Here is an 11,481-nt window from a genome sequence, read left to right as displayed (position 1 = left end):
TGTCAGGGCCTGAGTTAGGTGTATGTCAGGGCCTTAGTTAGGGACAGTGTCAGTGCCTGATTTAGGAGTAGTGTCAGAGGCTTTGTTAGGGACAGTGTCAGGGCCTGAGTTAAGAGTAGTGTCACAGCTTTAGTTAGGACCAGTGTCAGGGCCTTAGTTAAGTCCAACATCAGCGCCTATGATAGGAATCAGATCAGGACCTGTGTTACAGGTAATGTCAGGGCCTTATTTAAGAACAGTGTCAGGGCCTGAGTCCTGACTTACTCCTTACTCTCCTCACTAAGGACTTTTGACACTACTGCTAATTCAGGCCCTGATAATGTCCCTAACTAAGGCCCTGACACTTTCCCTGGCTAAGGCCCTGAACTTCTCCTAAGTCAGGCCCTGATACTGTCCCTAACAATGGCCCTGACACTACACCTAACTGAGGCCCCGACATGCTACCTAACAAAGGCTTTGTTGCTAGTCCAAACTAAAGCCCTAAAATTGGTCCTAAATAAGGCCTTGACACTAATCCTAACTCAGGCCCTAAAACTCTCCCTAACTAAGGCCCTGATAGGATGCCTAACTCAGGCCCTCATACGATTCCTAACAATGGCTCTGATGCTAGTCCAAACTAAGGCCCTGAAATTGGTCCTCAATAAGGCCTTGACACTAATCCTAACTCAGGCCCTAGCACTGTCCCTAACTAGGTCTCAGACAGTACACCTAAATCAGACCCTGACACTGTCCCTAAGCAAGGCCCTGACACTACTCCTAACTCAGTCCCTTCCACTGTACCTAACAAAGTCTCTGATGCTCGGCCTAACTCAGGCCCTGAAACCCTCTGTAACTAAGGCCCTGCTGCCATCACTATCAAAAGTCCTGCCATTATCCTGAGCTACTATCCTGACCTATGTCTTTCCAAGGTCCTGAAACTGTCCCAAAGTAAGCCCTGACGCTGTCCCTAAGTGAAGACCTGAGGCTGTCCCTAACTCAGGCCCTGAAGCTTTCCTTAACTGAAGCCTTGAAGCTGTGACTAATTCAGGCCCTGATCATGTACCTAACGAAGACCTTAATGCTGATCCAGCAAGGACGATGATGCTGCTCCAAAGTCATGCCCTGACAGTGTGCCCAGCCAAGGGCCTGATGCTAAACCTCACTCAGGCCCTGTCGCTCTCCCTAAGTCAGGCCCTGACACTGTCACTAACTAAGGCCCTGACTCTACTCCTAATTCAGTCCCGTACATTGTATCTAACAAAGGCTCTGATGCTAGTCGTAACTCAGGGCCTGACACTGTCTCTAACCAAGGCCTGCTGCCATCAACATCGAAAGTCCTGACATTATCCAGAGCTAATAACCTGACCCATGTCTTACCAAGGTCCTGAAACTGTCCCAAAGTAAGCCCGGACGCTGTCCCTAAGTGAGGCCCTGAAGCTTTCCCTAACTAACTCAGGCCTTGATGCTGTGACTAACTCAGACCCTGATCATGACTTTAACTAAGACCCTAAGGCTGATCCAACAGAGGCCCTGATGCTGCTCCTAAGTCATGCCCCGATAGTGTCCCCCACTAAGTGTCTGATGCTAGGCCTCACTCAGACCCTATCGCTCTCCCTAAGTCAGGCTCTGATGCTGTCCCTACCTGAACCCCTAACACTGGTTCTGAATAAGGCCCTGAGAGTCTCCGTAACAAAGGTCTTCACACTATCCTTAGGTCATTTCCTGACACTTTCCCTAGATGTTAAACTGACACGGTCACTAGCTAATGTCCTGCCTCTTATGCTAACTGAAGCCCTTAGGCTGTGCCTACCTCAGGCACGGAATTTAGTCCCAAGACCATGAACCTGTCCCGAACGAAGGCCTAGATGCTCGCCCTACATCCGGCCCTGACACTGTCCCTAACTAAGGCCCTAACACTATTGCTAACTGAGGATCTGACACTGGACCTATCAGAGGCCCGCTACTCCTAACTAACGCCTTGAAACTTTCCCTAACGTAGGCGCTGCTACCATCAATATCTAAAGTCCTGACATTATCCTGAGCTAATACCCTGACCCATGTCTTACCAAGGTCCTGAAACTCTCCCAAAGTTAGCCCTGACACTGTCCCTAAGTGAGGCCCTGAGGCTGTCCCTCACAGAGGTCCTGATAATGTCTTGAACGAAACTCTAATGCTGATCTTACAGAGACCCTTATGTTGATCCTATGTCATGCCCTGACGCTGTCCGTAGCTAAGGCCCTGACTCTAGGCATCACTCAGGCCCTGTCGCTCTCCCTAAGTCAGGCTAAGACTCTGTCCCTACCTGAAGCCCTGACACTGGGCCTAAATTAGGCACTGATGCTCTAATTAGCTATGGTCTTGCCACTCTCCCTAGGTCATTTCCTGACACTATCCCTAGATCTTAACCTAAACTTGTCTTTAGCTATTGTCGAGCCTCTTATGCTAACTAAATCCCTGATGCTGTCTCGAACTAAGAGCCTGAAATTAGTCCCGAGGCCGTCAAGCTGTCCCTAACTGCGGTTGGAGGCTCATCCAAACTGAGGCGCTGACACTGTCCCTAACTAAAGCCCTGACACTACACCTAACTCAGTCCCTGACACTGTACTTTACAAGGGCTCTGATGCTAGTCCTAACTCAGGCCCTGACACTGTCTCGAAGTAAGGCTCAGAATTTGCCCCTAATATAGGCCCTGCTGTCAGCAATAACTAAAAACTGGACACTAGCCTGAGTTAATATCCTGACATATTTCTAACCAAGGTCCTGACACTGTCCCTAAGAAAGCCCTGTCGCTGTCCCTATGTTAAGAACTGAGGCTGTCCCTAACTCAGGCCCTGAAGCTTTCCCTAACTGAGGCCTTGAAGCTGTGACTAAGTCAGGCCCTGATCATATCTGTAACAAAGACGCTAAGGCTGATCCAACAGAGGCGCTGATTCTGTTCCTAAGTCATGCCCTGACAGTGTCCTCAGCTAAGGGCCTGACGCTAGGCCTCACTCAGGCCCTGTCGCTCTGCCTAAGTCAGGCTCTGATGCTGTCCCTACCTGAAGCCCTGACACTGGTTCTAAATAAGGATCTGATACTCTCAGTAACTAAGGTTTTGACACTATGCTTAGGTCCTTTCCTGACACTCTCCCTAGACCATAACCTGAGCCTGTCCCTAGCAAATGTCGTGCCTCTTATGCTAACTACAGCCCTGCTGCTGTCCTTAACTAAGGGCCTAAAATTACTCTCGAGGCTGTGACCCTGTCCGTACCTAAGGCCTCGATGTTCGTCCTAATTCAGGGCCTGACACTGTCCCTAACTAAGGCCCTGCTGCCGTCAATAGCTAAAGTCCTGACACTATCCTGAGCTAATTTCTTGACCCATCTCTTACCAAGGTCCTGAAACTGTCCCTAAGGAAGCCCTGATGCTGTCTCGAAGTGAGGTCTTGAGGCTGTCCCTAACAGAGGCCCTGATAATATCTTTAACATAGCCCCTGAGGCTGATCCTACCATGGCTCTCAGGCTGCTCCTAAGTCATGCCTTGACACTGTCTCTAGCTAAGGCCCTGACGCTAGGCCTCACTCAGGCCCTGTCCCACTCCCTAAGTCAGGCTCTGACCCTGTTCCTACCCGAAGCCGTGACACTCACTGCTCCTAAATTAGGTCCTGATGTGCTAAGTAACTAAGGTCTTGACACTATCCCTAGGTCATTTCCTGACACTCTCCCTAGACCTTAACCTAACCTTCTCTTTAGCTAATGTCGAGATTAGCTAAAGAGATTCTTTAGAACGAGATTCTTTCATCTTCTGAATATAGTTTTCTTCCAAACATAATTTTTACAGTGTTACTAACTTTAAACAAAATGTACTCAACTGCTGTGGAATCTTCCTTCATAGGAGCGTGCATGGTTCAATTCTGCATCTGCTTGTGGTGGTGTTCAGGTTGCTTTCAGCTGTAGATCCCCTTATGCTAGCTAAATCCCTGATTCTGTCCCTAAATGAGGCCCTGAATTTAGGTCCGAGGCCGTGAACCTGTCCCTAACTGAGGCCTGGAGGCTCGTCCTAATGCAGGCCCTGACACTGTCCCTAACTAAGGCTCTGACACTACACCTAACTCAGTCACTGACACTGTACCTAACAAAGGCTCTGATGCTAGTCCTAACTTAGGCCCTGACACTGCCTCTAACTAAGGCCCTGCTGCCGTCAATATCTGAACACCTGATATTATCCTGAGCTAATAGCCTGACCCATGTCTTACCAAGGTCCTGAAACTTTCCCAAAGTAAGCCCTGACGCTGTCCCTAAGTGAGGCCTTGAGGCTATCCCTAACGGAGGCCCTGATAATAGCTTTAACGAAGACCCTAATGCTGATCCTACAGAGGCCTTTATGCTGCTCCTAAGTCATGCCCTGATACTGTCCCTTACTCAGGCCCTAAAGATAGGCCTCACTTAGGCCCTGTTGCTGTACCTTACTTAGGCTCTGATGCTGTCCATACATCAAGCCCTGGCGCTGGTCCTGATTAAGGTGCTCACGCTGCTGCTAACTAAGGCCCTGAAGCTCTCAATAACTAAGGTCTTCTCGTTATCCCTTGGTCATTTCCTTTCACTATCTCTGGCCTGGAACCTGACTCTGTCCCGAGATAATCTCCTGCATCTTATGCGAACTGAAACCCTCATGCTCTCCCTAACTAAGGCCCTGACTACTCCTAACTAAGGCCATGACACTGAATCTAACAAAGGCCCGGAATCTGTCCTTAATAGAGGCCCTGCTGCCAGCAAAAACTAAAATCCTGACACTCTCCTGAGCTAATATCCTGACTCATTTCTAACCAAGGTCCTGACACTGTCCCTAAGAAAGACCTGTGGCTGTCTTTAAGTGAAGACCTGAGGCTGTCTGTAACTCAGACCCTGAAGCTTTCCCTAACTGAGGCCTTGACGCTGTGACTAACTAGGGCTCCGGTCATGTCTTTACCTAAGAGCCTAAAGCTGATCCAACAAAGGCACTGATGCTGCTCCTAAGTCATTCCCTGACAGTGTCCCCAGCTAAGGGCCTGACATTAGGCCTCACTCAGGCCCTGTCGCTCTCCCTAAGTCAGGCCCTGATGCTGTCCCTACCTGAAGCCCTAACACTGCTTCTGAAGAAGTCCCTGAGAATCTCAGTAACAAAGGTCTTCACACTATCCTTAGGTCATTTCCTGACACGATTCCAAGCCTTTACCCTAACCCTGTCCCGAGCTAATGTCCTACCTCATATGCTAACTAAAGACCTTATGCTGTGCCTAATTCAGGCACTGAATTTAGTCCCAAGGTCGCTAGACAGTCCCTAACTCGGCTCGATGCCCTTATCGTCACAATGTTCCATGACCACTGTCATCACAATGCTCCACGCCCTTGTCATCACAATGCTCCATAACCCCTGTCATCACAATGCTCCATGACCTTTGTCATCGCAATGCTACAAGCCATTGTCATCACAATGCTCCATGCCCTTATCATCACAATGCTCCATGACCCCTTTCATCACAATGCTCCATGACCCTTGTCTAAAATGCTCCATGCCTGTGAAATCACAAAGCTCCATGCCCCCTGTCATCACAAGTCTCCATGACTCTTGTCATCACAATGCTTCATGGCCCCTGTCATTCAAAATGCCATATGACCACTGTCATCAAAATGTTCCATGGCCCTTGTCATCACAATGCCCCGTGACCCCTGTCATCACAATGTTCCAGGCCCCCTGTCATCACAATGAGCCATGACCCCTTTCATCACAATGCTCCAGGTCCGTTTTCATCACAATGCTCCATGACCCCTGTCATCACAATGTTCCCTGGCCTTTGTCATCACAATTCTCCATGGCCCCTGTAATCACAGTGCTCCATGACAACGTTCATCACATTGCTCCATGACCACTGTCATCATAATGCCACATGAGCCCTGTCATCACAATGCTCCATGGCCCTTGTCATCGCAATGCTCCATGATCCTTGTCATCAAAATGCTCCTTGACCCCTTCATTACAATGTTACAGTACCCCTTTCTTCACAATGCTCCATGCCTCTGGTCACCACAATGCTCCATGACCTCTGTCATCACAATGCTCCATGTCCCTTGTCATTAAAATGCTCTATGGCCCCTGTCATCACAATGCTTCATGCTCCTTATAATCACAAAGCTCCAGGGTCCTTGTCATCACAAATCTCCACGCATTTGTCATCACAATGCTCCATGACCCCTGTCATCCCAATGCTCCATAGCACTTTTCATCACAATGCTACATGACCACTTTTATCACAATGTTCCATGACCACTTTCATCACAATGCTCCATGACCACTTTCATCACAATGCCCCATGACCCCTGTAATCAAAATGCTCCATGGCCCATGTCACCACAATGCTCCAGGACCCGTCATCACAATTCTCCATGACCCTTGTCATCACCATGCTCCATGGCGCTGGTCATCACAATGATCCAGAGCCTTAGTGCTTGAGTTGGGAGTAGTATCATTGCCTCAGTTAGGGACACTGTCATTGCCTGAATTGGGAATAGTGTCCAAGCCTTAGTTAGGGACAGCACCAGGGCGAGTTGGGAGTAGTGCCAGTGCCTTAGTTAGGGACAGCGCCAGTGCTTGCATTGGGAGTAGTGTCAGGGCCATAGTTAGGGACAGTGTCAGTGGCTGAGATGGGAATAGTGTCAGGGCCTTAGTTACGGACATTGTCAGTGCCTAAGTTGGGATTTTTGTCAGGGTCTTTATTATGGACAGTGTCAGGGCCTGAGGTAAGAGCAGTGTCAAGGCCTTAATTTGGAAGAGTGTCAGTGTCTCAGTTTGGAGTAGTGCCAGACCCTTAGTTAGGAACAGCGTCAGTGCCTGAGTTGGGAGTAGTGACATGGCCTAAGTTATGGACAGTGTCAGGGTCTGAGTTAGGAATAGTCTCAGGACCTTAGTTAGGGACAGTGTCAGGGACTGTGTTAGGAATAGTGTCAGGGCCTAAGTTAGGAGTAGTCTGAGACCGGTAGTTAGGAACAGTGTCAGGGCCTGAGTTGTGAGTAGTTTCAGGGCCTTAGTGAGAGAAAGTGTCAGTGCCGGAGTTGGGAGTTATGTCAGGGCCTTAATTAGGGACAGTGTCAGTGCCTGAGTTGGGAGTAGTGTCAGGGCCTAGTTAGGGACAGTGTCAGTGCCTGAGTTGGAAGTAGTGTCAGGGCATTAGGGACAGTGTCAGTGGCTGAGATGGGAGTAGTGTCAGGGTCTTAGTTAGGGAGAGTGTCAGTGCCTGAGTTGGGAATAGTCTCAGGGTCTTTTTTGGGAAAGCATCAGGGCATGAGTTAAAAGTAGTGTCAAGGCCTTAGTTAGGAAGAGTGTCAGTGCCTGTGTTGGGAGTAGTATCAGGCCCTTCGTTAGGGACAGTGTCAGGGTCTGAGGTAGAAGTAGTCTCAGGGCCTTAGTTAGGTAGCGTGTCAGTGCCTAAGTAAGTAGTAGTGTGAGGGCCTTAGTTAGGGACATTGTCAATGCCTGTGTTGGGAGTAGTGTCAGAGCCTTAGTTAGGGACAGCGTCAGTGCCTGCGTTGGGAGTAGTGTCTGGGCCTTACTTAGGGACAGCGTCAGTGCCTGAGTTAGGAGTAGTGTGATGGCCGTAGTTAGGGACACTCTCAGTGCCAGAGTTGGGGTGGTGGCAGGCCTTTGTAGGGACTGTGCCAGGGCCTGAGTTAAGAGGAGTGTCAAGTCCTTAGTTAGGGACAGTGTTAGTGCCTGACTTGAGAGTAATGTCAGGGCCTTAGTTAGGGACAAAGTCAGTGCCTAGTTTGGGAGTAGTGTCAGGGCCTTAGTTAGGGACAAAGTCAGTGCCTAGTTTGGGAGTAGTGTCAGGACCTTAGTTAGGGACAGTGTCAGTTGCTTAGTTAAGAGTAGTGTCAGGGCCTAAGTTAGGGCCAGTGTCAGTGCCTGAGTCAGGAGTAGAGTCAGGGCGTAAGTTATAGACAGTGTCATTGCTTTAGATAGGAGTAGTGTCAGGGCCTTAGTTAGGAGTAGCATCAGTGCCTTCGTTAGGTATTGTATCAGCGCCTCAGTTAGGAATAGTTTCAGGGCCTTATTTAGGGACAGTGTTAGTGCCTGAGTTAGGAGTTGTGTCGGCCTTAGTTAGGGACCTTTTCAGGGCCTGAGTTAGGAGTAATGTCAGGGCCTTCCTTAAGTATTGTGTCAGCGCCTGGTTAGGAATAGTGTCAGGGCCTTAGTTAGGGACATTGTCAGGGCATGATTTCGGAGTGGTGTTAGGGCGTGAGGTATGAATAGTGTCAGGGCCTTAGTTAGTGACAGTGTCAGTGCTGAGTTTGGAGTAGTATCAGGGCCTTAGTTAGAGACAGTGTCAGGGCCTGAGTTAGGTGTATGTCAGGGCCTTAGTTAGGGACAGTGTCAGTGCCTGATTTAGGAGTAGTGTCAGAGGCTTTGTTAGGGACAGTGTCAGGGCCTGAGTTAAGAGTAGTGTCACAGCTTTAGTTAGGACCAGTGTCAGGGCCTTAGTTAAGTCCAACATCAGCGCCTATGATAGGAATCAGATCAGGACCTGTGTTACAGGTAATGTCAGGGCCTTATTTAAGAACAGTGTCAGGGCCTGAGTCCTGACTTACTCCTTACTCTCCTCACTAAGGACTTTTGACACTACTGCTAATTCAGGCCCTGATAATGTCCCTAACTAAGGCCCTGACACTTTCCCTGGCTAAGGCCCTGAACTTCTCCTAAGTCAGGCCCTGATACTGTCCCTAACAATGGCCCTGACACTACACCTAACTGAGGCCCCGACATGCTACCTAACAAAGGCTTTGTTGCTAGTCCAAACTAAAGCCCTAAAATTGGTCCTAAATAAGGCCTTGACACTAATCCTAACTCAGGCCCTAAAACTCTCCCTAACTAAGGCCCTGATAGGATGCCTAACTCAGGCCCTCATACGATTCCTAACAATGGCTCTGATGCTAGTCCAAACTAAGGCCCTGAAATTGGTCCTCAATAAGGCCTTGACACTAATCCTAACTCAGGCCCTAGCACTGTCCCTAACTAGGTCTCAGACAGTACACCTAAATCAGACCCTGACACTGTCCCTAAGCAAGGCCCTGACACTACTCCTAACTCAGTCCCTTCCACTGTACCTAACAAAGTCTCTGATGCTCGGCCTAACTCAGGCCCTGAAACCCTCTGTAACTAAGGCCCTGCTGCCATCACTATCAAAAGTCCTGCCATTATCCTGAGCTACTATCCTGACCTATGTCTTTCCAAGGTCCTGAAACTGTCCCAAAGTAAGCCCTGACGCTGTCCCTAAGTGAAGACCTGAGGCTGTCCCTAACTCAGGCCCTGAAGCTTTCCTTAACTGAAGCCTTGAAGCTGTGACTAATTCAGGCCCTGATCATGTACCTAACGAAGACCTTAATGCTGATCCAGCAAGGACGATGATGCTGCTCCAAAGTCATGCCCTGACAGTGTGCCCAGCCAAGGGCCTGATGCTAAACCTCACTCAGGCCCTGTCGCTCTCCCTAAGTCAGGCCCTGACACTGTCACTAACTAAGGCCCTGACTCTACTCCTAATTCAGTCCCGTACATTGTATCTAACAAAGGCTCTGATGCTAGTCGTAACTCAGGGCCTGACACTGTCTCTAACCAAGGCCTGCTGCCATCAACATCGAAAGTCCTGACATTATCCAGAGCTAATAACCTGACCCATGTCTTACCAAGGTCCTGAAACTGTCCCAAAGTAAGCCCGGACGCTGTCCCTAAGTGAGGCCCTGAAGCTTTCCCTAACTAACTCAGGCCTTGATGCTGTGACTAACTCAGACCCTGATCATGACTTTAACTAAGACCCTAAGGCTGATCCAACAGAGGCCCTGATGCTGCTCCTAAGTCATGCCCCGATAGTGTCCCCCACTAAGTGTCTGATGCTAGGCCTCACTCAGACCCTATCGCTCTCCCTAAGTCAGGCTCTGATGCTGTCCCTACCTGAACCCCTAACACTGGTTCTGAATAAGGCCCTGAGAGTCTCCGTAACAAAGGTCTTCACACTATCCTTAGGTCATTTCCTGACACTTTCCCTAGATGTTAAACTGACACGGTCACTAGCTAATGTCCTGCCTCTTATGCTAACTGAAGCCCTTAGGCTGTGCCTACCTCAGGCACGGAATTTAGTCCCAAGACCATGAACCTGTCCCGAACGAAGGCCTAGATGCTCGCCCTACATCCGGCCCTGACACTGTCCCTAACTAAGGCCCTAACACTATTGCTAACTGAGGATCTGACACTGGACCTATCAGAGGCCCGCTACTCCTAACTAACGCCTTGAAACTTTCCCTAACGTAGGCGCTGCTACCATCAATATCTAAAGTCCTGACATTATCCTGAGCTAATACCCTGACCCATGTCTTACCAAGGTCCTGAAACTCTCCCAAAGTTAGCCCTGACACTGTCCCTAAGTGAGGCCCTGAGGCTGTCCCTCACAGAGGTCCTGATAATGTCTTGAACGAAACTCTAATGCTGATCTTACAGAGACCCTTATGTTGATCCTATGTCATGCCCTGACGCTGTCCGTAGCTAAGGCCCTGACTCTAGGCATCACTCAGGCCCTGTCGCTCTCCCTAAGTCAGGCTAAGACTCTGTCCCTACCTGAAGCCCTGACACTGGGCCTAAATTAGGCACTGATGCTCTAATTAGCTATGGTCTTGCCACTCTCCCTAGGTCATTTCCTGACACTATCCCTAGATCTTAACCTAAACTTGTCTTTAGCTATTGTCGAGCCTCTTATGCTAACTAAATCCCTGATGCTGTCTCGAACTAAGAGCCTGAAATTAGTCCCGAGGCCGTCAAGCTGTCCCTAACTGCGGTTGGAGGCTCATCCAAACTGAGGCGCTGACACTGTCCCTAACTAAAGCCCTGACACTACACCTAACTCAGTCCCTGACACTGTACTTTACAAGGGCTCTGATGCTAGTCCTAACTCAGGCCCTGACACTGTCTCGAAGTAAGGCTCAGAATTTGCCCCTAATATAGGCCCTGCTGTCAGCAATAACTAAAAACTGGACACTAGCCTGAGTTAATATCCTGACATATTTCTAACCAAGGTCCTGACACTGTCCCTAAGAAAGCCCTGTCGCTGTCCCTATGTTAAGAACTGAGGCTGTCCCTAACTCAGGCCCTGAAGCTTTCCCTAACTGAGGCCTTGAAGCTGTGACTAAGTCAGGCCCTGATCATATCTGTAACAAAGACGCTAAGGCTGATCCAACAGAGGCGCTGATTCTGTTCCTAAGTCATGCCCTGACAGTGTCCTCAGCTAAGGGCCTGACGCTAGGCCTCACTCAGGCCCTGTCGCTCTGCCTAAGTCAGGCTCTGATGCTGTCCCTACCTGAAGCCCTGACACTGGTTCTAAATAAGGATCTGATACTCTCAGTAACTAAGGTTTTGACACTATGCTTAGGTCCTTTCCTGACACTCTCCCTAGACCATAACCTGAGCCTGTCCCTAGCAAATGTCGTGCCTCTTATGCTAACTACA

This window comes from Balaenoptera acutorostrata, unplaced genomic scaffold (assembly GCF_949987535.1).
Source record: "Balaenoptera acutorostrata unplaced genomic scaffold, mBalAcu1.1 scaffold_33, whole genome shotgun sequence".
Classification (NCBI taxonomy): Eukaryota; Metazoa; Chordata; class Mammalia; order Artiodactyla; family Balaenopteridae; genus Balaenoptera; species Balaenoptera acutorostrata.
This window is presented reverse-complemented; position numbering follows the sequence as displayed.